The sequence below is a fragment of the Coenobita brevimanus genome, chromosome 24 (assembly GCF_032717465.1).
Source record: "Coenobita brevimanus isolate Jiangsu-jjx chromosome 24, ASM3271746v2, whole genome shotgun sequence".
Lineage (NCBI taxonomy): Eukaryota > Metazoa > Arthropoda > Malacostraca > Decapoda > Coenobitidae > Coenobita > Coenobita brevimanus.
The window spans coordinates 35,689,905-35,704,181 of NC_136977.1; positions in this window are offsets into that span (position 1 = coordinate 35,689,905).

Genomic DNA, 14,277 nt, shown 5'->3' on the forward strand with positions numbered 1-14,277 from the left:
TCACATCTATGTCCTCCCCTGTATAGTGTATTTTTGTGAGTGCTCAGAAAGTCTCCAATCATCTAGCTGCTGTATAATTTGAGAATAAGTGTTATTACCATTTTTCTTGTACTCTATAGCCTGAGCCGTTGATTCGTAGGCCTAGTGGGACCTTTGTGATTCATGTGGAGTTTTCGACGTCAGCCATTATTAATAATATTTTGTATCTGTAATAATATATCTTGCATTAACTGACCATTATCCGGTTTTCCCATTTATCAGGGCTGACTTAGATAAATTTACTCTTGCTAAATTCATGTAAATAGAGGCTATTGCAGTTAACCATATATGTAACCTGTTTTGCCATTACATTATCCTTATGAGTCCTGAATGTTTAGTTGTTAGTTTGAGCATCAAACTTTAACTTGTAATTTTACCTAACACTTTTCTTTTGAACTTGGAACTTTGCGGGAAAGTAGTGATTTTAGTATTCTCATTTGAAGTGTTCATTATCTCTCTCTGTTCCGTAACATAAATTTGGCGACCTGTTATCAGGATATTCAGGATATTATAATAAGGATATTGCTTGATATTTTGTGACTGTGATTTATTCATGATGTCTACTATTACTACTCTTGATGAAGCCAAAGATTTTTTGTCAAATGTGCAAACAGTGTGTGATGTAGAAAACAGAGCAAAGAATGAACTTAAGCTTCTTGCTCAACAATTGGGAATTGCTGTTCGCTCTCATCATTCTAAAAATCAAATTGTTGACATGATTAATAAAAGCTTGTTTAATGTAACTCCTCCAGATGAGCAAATGCATATTGAAATAGCTAAGTTACAGCTAGCCCTGCAGGAGGCTCGTGCTAAAGAGGCTGAGTTTCAGGCTCGTACTAAGGAGGCTGAGGCTAAGGAGGCTGAGTCTCAGGCTAGTATTCAGGAGGCACAGGCACAGGCTCTGGCACAAATTGAACATGCTAGGATTCAGGCAGACCATGAGTATCACATGAAACAAAGTGGAACTGGACCATCTAGCTCTGACGATTTTGATGTGGCTAAAAATGTTAAACGTGTCCCTCCTTTTAATGAATCTGATTAACAAAGTATTTTCAGTTGTTTGAGAGGGTAGCTACAGGTTTTAATTGGCCCAAAAAATATTGGCCAGTATTCCTTCAGACTGTTCTCACCGGTAAAGCTCAAGTAACTTATGCATCTTTGCCTCAGGATCAATCTGATAATTATGATGTAGTCAAGAGCTTGATTCTTAAGGCCTATGAGCTTGTTCCTGAAGCCTATAGAGTAAAATTTAGGACAACTTATAAGCAAGATAAGCAATCCCATGTTTAGTATGCAAAAATCAAAGAAGATCTGTTAGAGCAGTGGTTAAATTCTAAGAATGTGGATTATGATTTTGATAAATTTAAGCAGATAATTTTGCTGGAGGACTTCAAAAGGTGTATTAATAAAGATGTAAGCCTATATCTTGATGAGAAAAGAATAGATAATTTGTCTGATGCTGCAGTTCTAGCTGATAAATATGTTCTCACTCACAAGAGATATTCTAAAGAAAAAAGGAAGGCTGAGAGTAAGTACGTTGCCTCGACTCAGAGTACAGGTAACAAGAAAGAGAATAAAGGTGATGTTTCTTAGGAAGTAAATACCAGCTCCACCTCTAGATTTCAGAAAAGTAAATGTACTTATTGTAGTAAGCTTGGTCATACTACGGAGATATTTTTCAGGAGACAGCGTGATGTGAACAAAAAGGAGTCTTTAAATATTCAGTCAATTGGTCTAGTGTCCACCCTTGAGTGTTCCCAGAATTCTTTAAACGAGTTAACTAAACCTGCTTTCAGGGGTAAATTAAATTCTCATGATGAAGCTCCTCTTTTGAGGAGTAACGTGGGTGACACTCTCAAGAGTTCATATGCTAATTTCCTGTCTGATGGTTTTGTCAGTCTTCTGGACAGTAATGACAGGAAATCAGTTAAAATATATCGTGATATAGGTGCTTGCCAATCCCTTATGCTGACCTGTGTTCTAGGCTCTAATGTTAATTCCTATGATGAAACTGTAATCTTACAAGGTGTAGGGAATAATTACTTCTCTGTCCCTCTGTGCAGAGTGAATTTAGAGTCTGGTTTTGTTAATGGTTCCGTTATGGTTGCGTTGATTGAGACACTCCCAATGTCAGGTGTAACTTTCTTACTTGGAAATGATATTGGTGGAAGTCAAGTGTGTCCAGCTCCTCAGTTGTCTAGTGAACTAGTGACTGCGACCCAGGATTGTGCTGTCCCTGATGTGTTCTCTGCATGTGCTGTCACTAGGGCTAAGTCTAAAGTTACTGGTGACTTAGAGGATAATGATGATGTTATCCTAGCTGACACTTTTCTTGCTAATTTGGACCACTCACCAGATGAGGCAGTACCCCGTAGTGTTGATAATTTGTCTCATCAAGAGTTGGTTAACTTGCAGGTTGCTGACCCTGAGTTGAAAGGTCTAGCTAACTCTGCTTGCAGTGAGGAAGAGTCAGCTAGTGCTTCTACTTGTTATTATATAAAGTCAGGAGTACTTACGAGAAAGTGGAGACCCCCAACAGCATCAGCCGACTGTGAATGGGAGGTTGTACATCAAGTTGTCATCCCTCGTGTTTGTAGGCAAGATATCATTAGAGTGGCTCATGATTTCACTTTGGCAGGACACCTTGGAGTGAGGAAGACTGTGGCACGCATTTTTTTCTACTGGCCAGGTATCTTCAGAGATGTTTCCTGGTACTGTAAGTCTTGTCACACCTGTCAAGTTGTGGGGAAGTGTAATCAGACCGAAAACGTTGCACCTCTAGTTCCCATTCCTTTTTTTGAGGCGCCATTCACCCGTGTGTTGGTGGATATTGTGGGCCCTCTGCCTAAGACTTCTTCAGGATTTTCTTATGTCTTGACCCTGATTGGTATGGCTACTCGTTATCCTGAAGCCGTTCCACTTAGAAATATCTCAGCAAAGAACATGGTTAAGGAAATGCTAGGGTTCTTCACAAAGTTTGGTCTGCCCAAGGATGTACAGTCAGACCGGGGAAGTAATTTCATGTCAAATGTTTTCAAGCAGTCGCTGAAAGAGTTGGGCATCACCCAGATCATGTCTTCAGCTTACCATCCCCAGACCCAAGGAGCTTTGGAGAGATATCATCAAACACTCAAATCGATGCTCAGAAAATACTGTTTGGAACATCAGAAAGACTGGGAAAAAGGTCTTCCATTCGTTGTATTTGCCGCAAGAAAATCTCTAAATGAATCACTGGGCTTCTCAACCTTTGAACTACTGTTTGGCCATGAAGTAAGAGGACCCCTTAAGATACTCAAGGAATGCTGGCTGTCGGAGGAAGATGATGTCAACCTACTGGAGTATGTGATGAAGTTCAAAGAACGGCTGTCCACTGCTTTACAGCTGGCGAGAGAGAATTTAGGAGCTGCTCAGGAGAAGATGAAGACTTGGTATGATAAGAAGTCCAGGTTACGCCACTTTCAGCCAGGAGATCAGGTTTTGATTCTGCTACCGGTGCATGGGCAACCTCTTCAAGCCAAGTTTAGTGGTCCTTATTTCGTGGAGAAGAAACTCAGTGATGTCAACTATGTCATCGCCACACCATATCGTAGAAAGAACAAGCAACTATGTCACATCAACATGCTAAAGTTATATCACAGGCGGGACGAAAATAACCCAGTCTGCACTGTAGCTGTTCCACCCGAGTCTGCAAGTGAAGCTCTCCCATGCAATATGAGCCTGGGTGATAGTTTGGGGAAGAATCCTGATATCATGAATGATCTCCAGACTAAGCTTTCTCATCTAGCTCCCGAGGAAAGGCAGGGGTTTTCGGCATTACTGCAGGAGTACCCGCAAGTGTTCCGTGACACTCCAGGAAGAACCACTGTGTTGATGCATGATGTCGATGTTGGAGATGCAAAGCCAATTAAACTGCCTCCTTACCGTGTGAACCCAGTGAAAGTTCCTCTCATCCAGAAGGAGCTTGGCTACCTGTTGGACCACAAGATGATTGAGCCCTGTCAGAGCGAGTGGAGTTCTCCTGTCACTCTAGTTCCTAAGCCAGGGGGGTCACAGCGGCTTTGCATCGACTACAGACGTGTTAATCACATATCCAAAACAGACATTTACCCTCTCCCTCGCGTAGAAGATTACATAGACAAGATCAGAAAGGCTAGGTACATAAGTAAGTTTGATTTCTTAAAGGGATTCTGGCAAGTACCTATGACTGAACGTGCTAGGGAGATCTCATGTTTTGTAACACTAGTAAAGACTTTTGCATGTTCTGTAATGCCATATGGCATGAAGAATGCACCAGCCACTTTTCAGAAGCTCATGAATGTTGTAACAAAGGGTTTGGCAGGGTGTGTTGTTTATTGATGATGTAGTAATCTTCAGTGACAACTGGAAAGATCACCTATGCCATGTCAGTAAATTTCTTGAGCGTTTGGTTCAGGCTAATCTAGTAGCTAATTTATCAGAGTGTGAGTTTGTTCAAGCTAAAGTTCAGTACCTTGGGTTCGTAATTGGTGATGGACATGTTGCACCACCAGGAGCTAAGGTTCAGGTTATAAGTGATCTTCCCAGACCTAAAAGTAGGAAAGAGGTACAAAGATTTTTGGGAATGGTAGGTTATTACAGGAGATTTGTTCTTAACTTTTCAATTCTTGTACCACCACTTACAGACCTACTGAAAAAGGGAGTTAAATTTGTCTGGACCGATAACTGTGAATCCTCTTTCAGTAAACTTAAAGCTGTCCTATTAAGTCAGCCAGTGCTCGCTGCTCCAAATTTTGCTAAGCCTTTTAAGATGGCTGTTGACACAAGTGATACAGGAGCTGGGGCTGTTTTGCTACAAGAGGATGATCAGGGTATTGAACACCCTGTATCTTATTACAGTAAGAAGTTCACTCCACCTCAAAAGAAGTACTCCACTATTGAGAAAGAGCTTTTGGTCTTGATTTTGGGTTTACAGCATTTTTCATTTTATTTGTGTTCTGGTTTTGACCCCACAGTCATTTATACCGATCATAACCCACTGAAATTCCTTAGTAAGTTTAAAGATAAAAATCAGAGATTGACAAGATGGAGTCTACTTCTTCAGGAGTATTCATTAGATATACAACATGTCAAGGGGAAAGAAAATGTTATTGCAGATTGCTTATCTAGACTTTAGACAGATTGTTTTAGAGTAATAAGAAATTTCCTTTGTAAATTTCTTTTTCTTTGTGGGGAGGTGTTACATAGCCTATGATTTCATCATCCTTTGTGTAATTCTAACGCACAGTATGCTGCAGGTTTGATCACGATTCGCCTCGTGGCTTCCATAGTGACCAAGCTTGCATGTTCTACCTCACTCCTCCCTTTTCCCCCTTATAGTAGAGTAAGTTGTTCTTTCTATTCTTCAGAGCAGGAGTGTCAACTCTTTGTCCCCTATGGCTTCATTTACGCGTCCTTCTTACAAATTGTATCAAGCTCTGCCGGCCCCTATATAATGAGCTCAGTCTCTGCATTAATTGCCACTTAGATCTACTCCTCATTTTGTTCAAATCTCTGTCCTCTCGTGTATAGTGTATTTTTGTGAGTGCTCAGGAAGTCTCCAGTCATCTAGCTGCTGTATAATTTGAGTATAAGTGTTATTACCATTTTTCTTGTACTCTATAGCCTGAGGCGTTGATTCGTAGGCCTGGTGGGGTCTTTGTGATTCATGTGGAGTTTTTGATGTCAGCAATTATTAATAATATTTTGTATCTGTAAAAATATATCTTGCTTTAACTGAACATTATCCGGTTTTCTCATTTATCAGGGCTGACTTAGATAAATTTACTCTTGCAAAATTCGTGTTAATAGAGGCTATTGCAGTTAACTATCTATGTAACCTGTTTTGCCGTTACATTATCCTTATGAGTAATGAATATCTAGTTGTTAGTTTGAGCATTAAACTTTAACTTGTAATTTTACCTAAGTCTTTTGTTTTGAACCTGGAACTTTGCGGGACAGTAATGATTTTATTATTCTCATTTGAAGTGTTCATTATCTCTGTTCCATAACAATATATATATATATATATATATATATATATATATATATATATATATATATATATATATATATATATATATATATATATATATATATATATATATATTGTTACATAGCCTATGATTTCATCATCCTTTGTATAATTCTAATGTACAGTATGCTGCATGTCTGATCACGATTCCCCTCGTGGCTTCCATAGTGACCAGGCTTGGTTGTTATACTTCACTCCCCCCTTCTCCCCCTTATAGTAGAGTAAGTCGTTCTTTCTGTTGTTCAGAGCAGGATTCTCAACTCTTTCTCCCCTATGGCCTCATTTTTCGCGTCCTTCTTGCAAATTGAATCAAGCTCTGCCAGCCCGTATATAATGAGCTCAGTCTCTGCAATAAATGCCACTTAGATCTACTCCTCACTATGTTTACATCTCTGTCCTCCCCTGTATAGTGTATTATTATCTTTGTGACTGCTCAGGAAGTCTCCAACCATCTAGCTGCTGTATAATTTGAGTATAAGTGTTATTACATTTTTTCTTGTACTGTATAGCATAGGGCGTTGGTTCGTAGGCCTGGTAAGGTTTTTGTGATTCATGTACAAATTTTAATGTCAACTATTATTAATAATATTTTGTATTTAATAATATATCTTGCTTTAACTGAGCATTATCCGGTTTTCTCATTTATCAGGGCTGACTTAGATAAATTTGCTCTTGCTAAATTCATGTTAATAGAGGCTATTGCAATTACCATATATTTAACCTGTTTTTGCCATTACATTATCCTTATGAGTCCTGAATGTTTAGTTGTTAGTTTGAGCATTAAACTTTAACTTGTAATTTTACCTAACTCTTTTCTTTTGAACTTGGAACTTTGCGGGACAGTAGTGATTTTAGTATTCTCACTTCAAGTGTTCATTATCTCTCCTTGTTCCGTAACATAAATTTGGCGACATCGCCAGGATATTCAGGATATTATCATAAGGATATTGCTTGATATTTTGTGACTGTGATTTATTCATGATGTCTACTATTACTACTCTTGATGAAGCCAAAGATTTTTTGTCAAATGTGCAAACAGTGTGTGATGTAGAAAACAGAACAAAGAATGAACTTAAGCTTGTTGCTCAACAATTGAGAATTGCTGTTCGCTCTCATCAGTCTAAAGATCAAATTGTTGACATGATTAATAAAAGCTTGTTTAATGTAACTCCTAAAGATGAGCAAACGCAGATTGCAATAGCTAAGTTACAGCTAGCCCTGCAGAAGGCTCGTGCTAAGGAGGCTGAGTCTCAGGCTCGTATTCAAGAGGCACAGGCACATGCTCAGGCACAAATTGAACTTGCTAGGATTCAGGCAGACCATGAGTATCGCATGAAACAAAGTGGAACTGGATCATCTAGCTCTGACGATTTTGATGTGGCTAAAAATGTTAAACTTGTCCCTCCTTTTAATGACATTGATTTAACAAAGTATTTTCAGTTTTTTGAGAGGGTAGCTACAGGTTTTAATTGGCCCAAAAAATTTTGGCCAGTATTCCTTCAGACTGTTCTCACCGGTAAAGCTCAAGTAACTTATGCATCTTTGCCTCAGGATCAATCTGATACTTATGATGTAGTCAAGGGCTTGATTCTTAAGGCCTATGAGCTTGTTCCTGAAGCCTATAGAGTAAAATTTAGGACAACTTATATGCAAGATAAGCAATCCCATGTTTAGTATGCAAAAATCAAAGAAGATCTGTTAGAGCAGTGGTTAAATTCTAAGAATGTGGATTATGATTTTGATAAATTTAAGCAGATGATTTTGCTGAAGGACTTCAAAAGGTGTATTAATAAAGATGTAAGCCTATATCTTGATGAGAAAAGAATAGATAACTTGTCTGATGCTGCAGTTCTAGCTGATGAATATGTTCTCACTCACAAGAGATATTCTAAAGAAAAAAGGAAAGCTGAGAGTAAGTACGTTGCCACTACTCAGAGTACAGGTAACAGGAAAGAGAATAAAGATGATGTTTCTCAGGAAGTAAATACCAGCTCCACCTCTAGATTTCAGAAAAGAAAATATACTTATTGTAGTAAGCTTCGTCATACTACGGAGAAATGTTTCAGGAGACAGCGTGATGTGAACAAAAAGGAGTCTTTAAATATTCAGTCAATTGGTCTAGTGTCCACCCTTGAGTGTTCCCAGAATTCTTTAACTGAGTTAACTAAACCTGCTTTCAGGGGTAAATTAAATTCTCATGATGAAGCTCCTCTTTTGAGCAGTAACGTGGGTGACACTCTCAAGAGTTCATGTGCTAATTTCCTGTCTGATGGTTTTGTCAGTCCTCTGGACAGTAATGACAGGAAATCAGTTAAAATATATCGTGATATAGGTGCTTGCCAATCCCTTATGCTGACCAGTGTTCTAGGCTCTAATGTTAATTCCTATGATGAAACTGTAATCTTACAAGGTGTAGGGAATAATTACTTCTCCGTCCCTCTGTGCAGAGTGAATTTAGAGTCTGGTTTTGTTAATGGTTCCGTTATGGTTGGGTTGATTGAGACACTCCCAATGTCAGGTGTAACTTTCTTACTTGGAAATGATATTTCTGGAAGTCAAATGTGTCCAGCTCCTCAGTTGTATATTGAACCAGTGACTGCGACCCAGGATTGTGATGTCCCTGATGTGTTCTCTGCATTTGCTGTCACTAGGGCTAAGTCTAAAGTTACTGATGACATAGAGGATAATGATGATGATGATGTTATCTTAGCTGACACTTTTCTTGCTAATTTGGACCACTCACCAGATGAGGCAGTACCCCGTAGTGTTGATAATTTGTCTCATCAAGAGTTGGTTGAGTTGCAGGTTGCTGACCCTGAGTTGAAAGGTCTAGCTAACTCTGCTTGCAGTGAGGAAGAGTCAGCTGGTGCTTCTACTTGTTATTATATAAAGTCAGGAGTACTTATGAGAAAGTGGAGACCCCCAACAGCATCAGCCGACTGTGAATGGGAGGTTGTACATCAAGTTGTCATCGCTCGTGTTTGTAGGCAGGATATCTCCAGCTCCCCCCGGTACTTTCATCTGGGGACAACAGCGCCGCCCTCTCACTCAGTGCCCCCCACCTCTCAGCGACCAAGAGTTCCCTCCATTGCCCTCAGCGCTCACTGTGGTCCAGACCACAGCCGAGGTCCACCACCAACAGCCGCCTGTATCGCTACCATCTCCGACTGCAGAGACCAGACAGCCACTGACTGTTCCGCCACCAGCGCCGGGCTCCACACCAAGTCCACCAACCGCTCCTGCTCCTCCGGTGATCTCGTTCACAACGTAGGAGCTCAGGACCTTTGCCACAGAGCTGGCGCTGACCCTAGCCAAAACAGTGGCCTTAACCCTCGACATCCCTCTCCCAACAGAGCCCCTTGCCAAAGCAGCCAATCGCCTAGTGGACCAGGCGATCGCAAGGAAGATGGCGAGCCTAGGTGCTCCTCTGTCCCCTCGCCGCCCAGCTCGTTCGGCAGGGCGACCCCGTCCCAAATCGCAGAGGTTAGCTCGCCCGTCCAAAAGAGTCAGCTCACGACCTCCCAATGCTCTGCTTTCGGCCGCACAGCTGCCTCGTCATCGACATCGTTTGGGGCGAACCCTACCACCATCAGGGTCCAAAGTGATGGACAGGGCCTCACCACTGCTGCAGGAGAACGACCGTCAGCAACTGTTGCCGGACGGCCAGTAGACCGCTCTCTCAGGCTCCTCCAGTGGAATTGCTTGGGAGCACGGAGCAAGCTCCCCCTTTTGCAGGAGGCGGCTGCACGGGACCGCCCTCATGTCATTCTCCTGCAGGAGACCCTGCTCCCAGGCAATTCCACTTTCCATCTCGCGGGATACACCACCCATCTCCTCCCGTATATTCGTGGCGTTACACGGGATGTGCCGTTCTGGTCCAGGACCACATCGCGTGCAATGGATTGTGAGTCCCCTCCTTTCTGTGGACCTGATGTGGAGGTTCAGGGCGTGGTTCTCCATCTGGCGACGTCGCCCTGACGGTATACAACGTATACCGAAGCCAGAGGAGCACCCTGGAGTTGGGGAACTTTTCTCCCAAGCTGCCAGGGGGCCGTGTACATTGGGGGAGACTTCAATGCCCACCACGCCCTTCTGTCATCGCCTCTTCAGTCCAATGAAGCAGGACGGCACATTTCTTTACTTCTGGAGGAGATGGGTGGTGTCTCCCTCCTAAACAATACGACAGAGCCCACCCATATTAGAGGAGGTCGCCTCGACCTCTCCTTTATCTCAACCCCTCTGTCAGGCCTGGCGTCATGGTCCCTCCACCCACACCTTGTGAGTGACCACTTCGCTACTCTTATTGGCTTACCTCTCGCCCCTCCCCCTCCCCCGCCTCCCACACCACGATGGGATCTACGCAAGGCGGATTGGGCGGCCTTTGACCGTGCTCTCACGGTGGCCTTTACGACATCCTCTCCCGCCTCAGACCTCGAGAGCCGGGCAGATCAAGCAGCAAATATCTTTTCGCACGCTGCCTCTCTTGCCATTCCATTGCAGAGGCGCTCGGCGAGATGCTACCGGGACGGCTGGTTTTACTGCGACAGGGTCAGGGAATTGAACCAGAGGCTGAACGCAGCACGCAGGCAGTACCGGCGGCGCTCGAACATCTCCGCACCGCCGGTACCTGGTTGCTGTCACTCGGCATGTAGTTGCTGAAAAGCGTCGCCTTAAAGAGGAGGCGTGGATCGGATGGTGTCGCACCCTAGATTCTCACTCCACACTCCGTGAGATGTGGGGGGAGAATCAGGTCCATCTCCGATCCACGTCCTCCTCGTCCGCCTCTCCCACCCTGACCCTGCCGCTGAGGCCAGCCGTCTTGCCCAGCATTTCGCTGACCGCTCAGCCTCTTCCAATCTCCCGCAGTCTGTCCGAGCCTTACAAGTGCAGCTGTCCGCCTCTCGCATTGCGGCCATTCAGACAGCGTGTGACACACCTGACCCCGCTGACTGTCCCATCACCAGCGGAGAGCTTCAAAAAGCGCTGAGGCGCCGGGAGGACACTGCACCGGGGCTCGACGGGGTCACGTACTCCATTCTAACTCATGCTGGAGATTGCGGCAGAGAGCGTCTGCTTGATTTGCTTAACCTCTCGTGGTCTGAGGGGCGTCTACCGAGGTCGTGGAAGATGGCGGTCATTCACCCGATTCCGAAACCTCGCGATCCCACTGCCATGCACCCCATCTCCCTGCTCAGTTGCTTTGCAAAGACAGCTGAGAGGGTTGTGCGGGCTCGTCTTGCTTGGCGGCTGGGACCACTGCACCCAAGGATTTATGCATATCACCCAGGCAGGAGTGCCACCCACTGCCTTGCATCATTCCTTGGGGAGCTGAGGGGCGGACGGGGGATGGCCATCTTCCTCGACCTCGAGAAGGCCTTTGAACTGGCGAACCCCACCGTTATCTTGGCAGCTCTTGCGGCCAGGGGAGTAGGGGGCAGGCTCATATCCTGGGTCCGGGATTTTTTTAGTGACCGCACTGCGGGGGTCCGCTTTCAGGGGCACCTCTCCCCTTTTTACCCGCATACTAATGGCACCCCCCAGGGAAGCGTTTTGAGCCCTATATTGTTTAATATCCTGATGGAGGAGCTCCTTTTTGTTGAATATGGGCCTGGCATAACTCTTCTCTGTTACGCTGACGATCTGGCCCTCGTGTTTACACGGAGAGACTGTTTTCAACAGGCGGACTTGGCCCTTTCTCAGTTACACGCAAAGTGCAACGAGTTAGGCCTTAAAATCAACTTTGCTAAGACGAAGTGTCTGCCTTTTGGCCTCCGCCCCCCCGACTTTCCACTGCTGCTTGGAGGTCATCAGCTCTCCATGGTCACCGTCCACCAGTATCTGGGGTTTGGCTAGATGGGGGCCTCACCTTTGCTTGCCATGTACGGTATCTGAGGGAACGTGCTTCCACCCGCATGGCTGCTCTCAGATACCTCTCCAGGCGGAGTTTGGGGGCATCATTTTCAGTCCTCCGGACCTTTAATATTCACGCCATCCGATCTCTGGTGGACTACAGTGCCATCTGTCTAACTGGTCTCACTCCACCAGTGTCTCGATCTCTGGAGGTCATCCAGAACGATGCACTCCGCATCATGCTGGGTGCTCCACGTTGGACCCGGATTGTAAATCTGCGTATGGAGGGCGGGGTGCCGTCTCTGGCCCATCGCATTATGTTGCGGGCGGCAGTCGTCACACTGAAGATGATCCAGTGCCTGCCTCACCTGCCCGTCACTGCCCTCCTAAAACGCCTTCTCGGCCGCCCCACCCGAGCCGGCCCTTCAGCGTGACTGGGCTCGCACCACGGCCGCTGTCATCCATGGCCTGGGAGCTGCGGCGAGCCTCTGTCAAGACCCTGACTCCCCCTTTTCCGGATATGTTGATCCACCGCCATGGGATCCTCCCCTTGATAATATAATTTGTCCATCGGAGGCCAAACCTCGCTCCTCAATACCAGCACTCCTTCGCCAGGAGGGTCTCAGTAGGGTGGCAGCTCTGGCCTCACCAGACTCAGCCATCTATTACACTGATGGCTCTGTTTCCCCTAATGGCGCAGCTGGAGCGGCCTTTGTCTCGGGGCAAGTAGTGGAAGCTTGGCGACTCTCCTCAGGTGTATCCGCTTTTCAGGCGGAACTTGCGGCCATCCTGGGTGCTTTGCGCCATGCTCACCACCATCGTCGCAACCGAGTCATAATCCACACAGACTCTCTTTCCTCGATTCAGAGATTACGATCTTTCTCGCTGCATGACAACGTCTTCCTCCTAACAGCGATCCATACATTCACATCACTTCTTGTCCATAGGGGAGCAACGATTAACCTGCACTGGCTCCCCGGGACCTGTGGGAATCAGTGGCAACGAGCGTGCTGATCACGCTGCGCGCTCAGCTTGTGATCTTCCAGACATCACATTTCCACTACGCCCTAGTCCCTCGCACCTCATCCACACTCTCACTGCCACCATAGGAAGACTATCCCTAGAGGACCATCAGCTCTGGGTCACGGAGGGCTCTTGCTCTGCAAAATGGTATGCTGCTGCCACGTCCTATTCTCTCCTGCTGCCCCCCCCAGGTCTACCTAATTATATTGTAGTCCGGCTTCGAAGATTGCATCTTGGGTTTCTCTGTTACAAGCAAATTGTGGGTATGGAGCCAGACCCATGTGCCCATTGCTTGTCCAGCTGTGAGGAGCCCCTTCTTCATTATCTTCTGGACTGCCCAGCCACCATCATGCTCAGGTCTGAGCTGGACTCGCCCCTTGCCCGATCTGGTGACGTCTTTATGGACGCTGCAGCCGTTGTTGCCCGTGCTCCATTAAATATATTGATTACTACAGTAAAGGATTATCCTCCACCTCGCTAGAGCAAGTTTGCGCAAGTCGTGCGCACCTCTGACGGGCTCTCAGTTTGCCCATGTCCCAGGAAACTGGGACAAATATCAAACAAACAAACAAACAGGCAGGATATCATTAGAGTGGCTCATGATTCCAGTTTGGCAGGACACCTTGGAGTGAGGAAGACTGTGGCAAGCATTTTGAAACACTTGTACTGGCCAGGTATATTCAGAGATGTTTCCTGGTATTGTAAGTCTTGTCACACCTGTCAAGTTGTGGGAAAGTGTAATCAGACCGAAAAGGTTGCACCTCTAGTTCCCATTCTTTTTTTGAGGCGCGATTCACCCGTGTGTTGGTGGATATTGTGGGCCCTCTTCCTAAGACTTCTTCAGGATTTTCTTATGTCTTATCCCTGATTGATATGGCTACTCGTTATCCTGAAGCCGTTCCACTTAGAAATATCTCAGCAAAGAACATGGTTAAGGAAATTCTGGGGTTCTTCACCAAGTTTGGTCTGCCCAAGGATGTACAGTCAGACTGGGGAAGTAATTTCATGTCAAATGTTTTCAAGCAGTCGCTGAAAGAGTTGGGCATCACCCAGATCACGTCTTCAGCTTACCATCCCCAGACCCAAGGAGCGTTGGAGAGATATCATCAAACACTCAAATCGATGCTCAGGAAATACTGTTTGGAACATCAGAAAGACTGGGATAAAGGTCTTCCATTCGTTGTATTTGTCGCAAGAGAATCTCCAAATGAATCACTGGGCTTCTCACCCTTTGAACTACTGTTTGGCCATGAAGTAAGAGGACCCCTTAAGCTACTCAAGGAATGCTGGCTGTCGGAGGAAGATGACGTCAACCT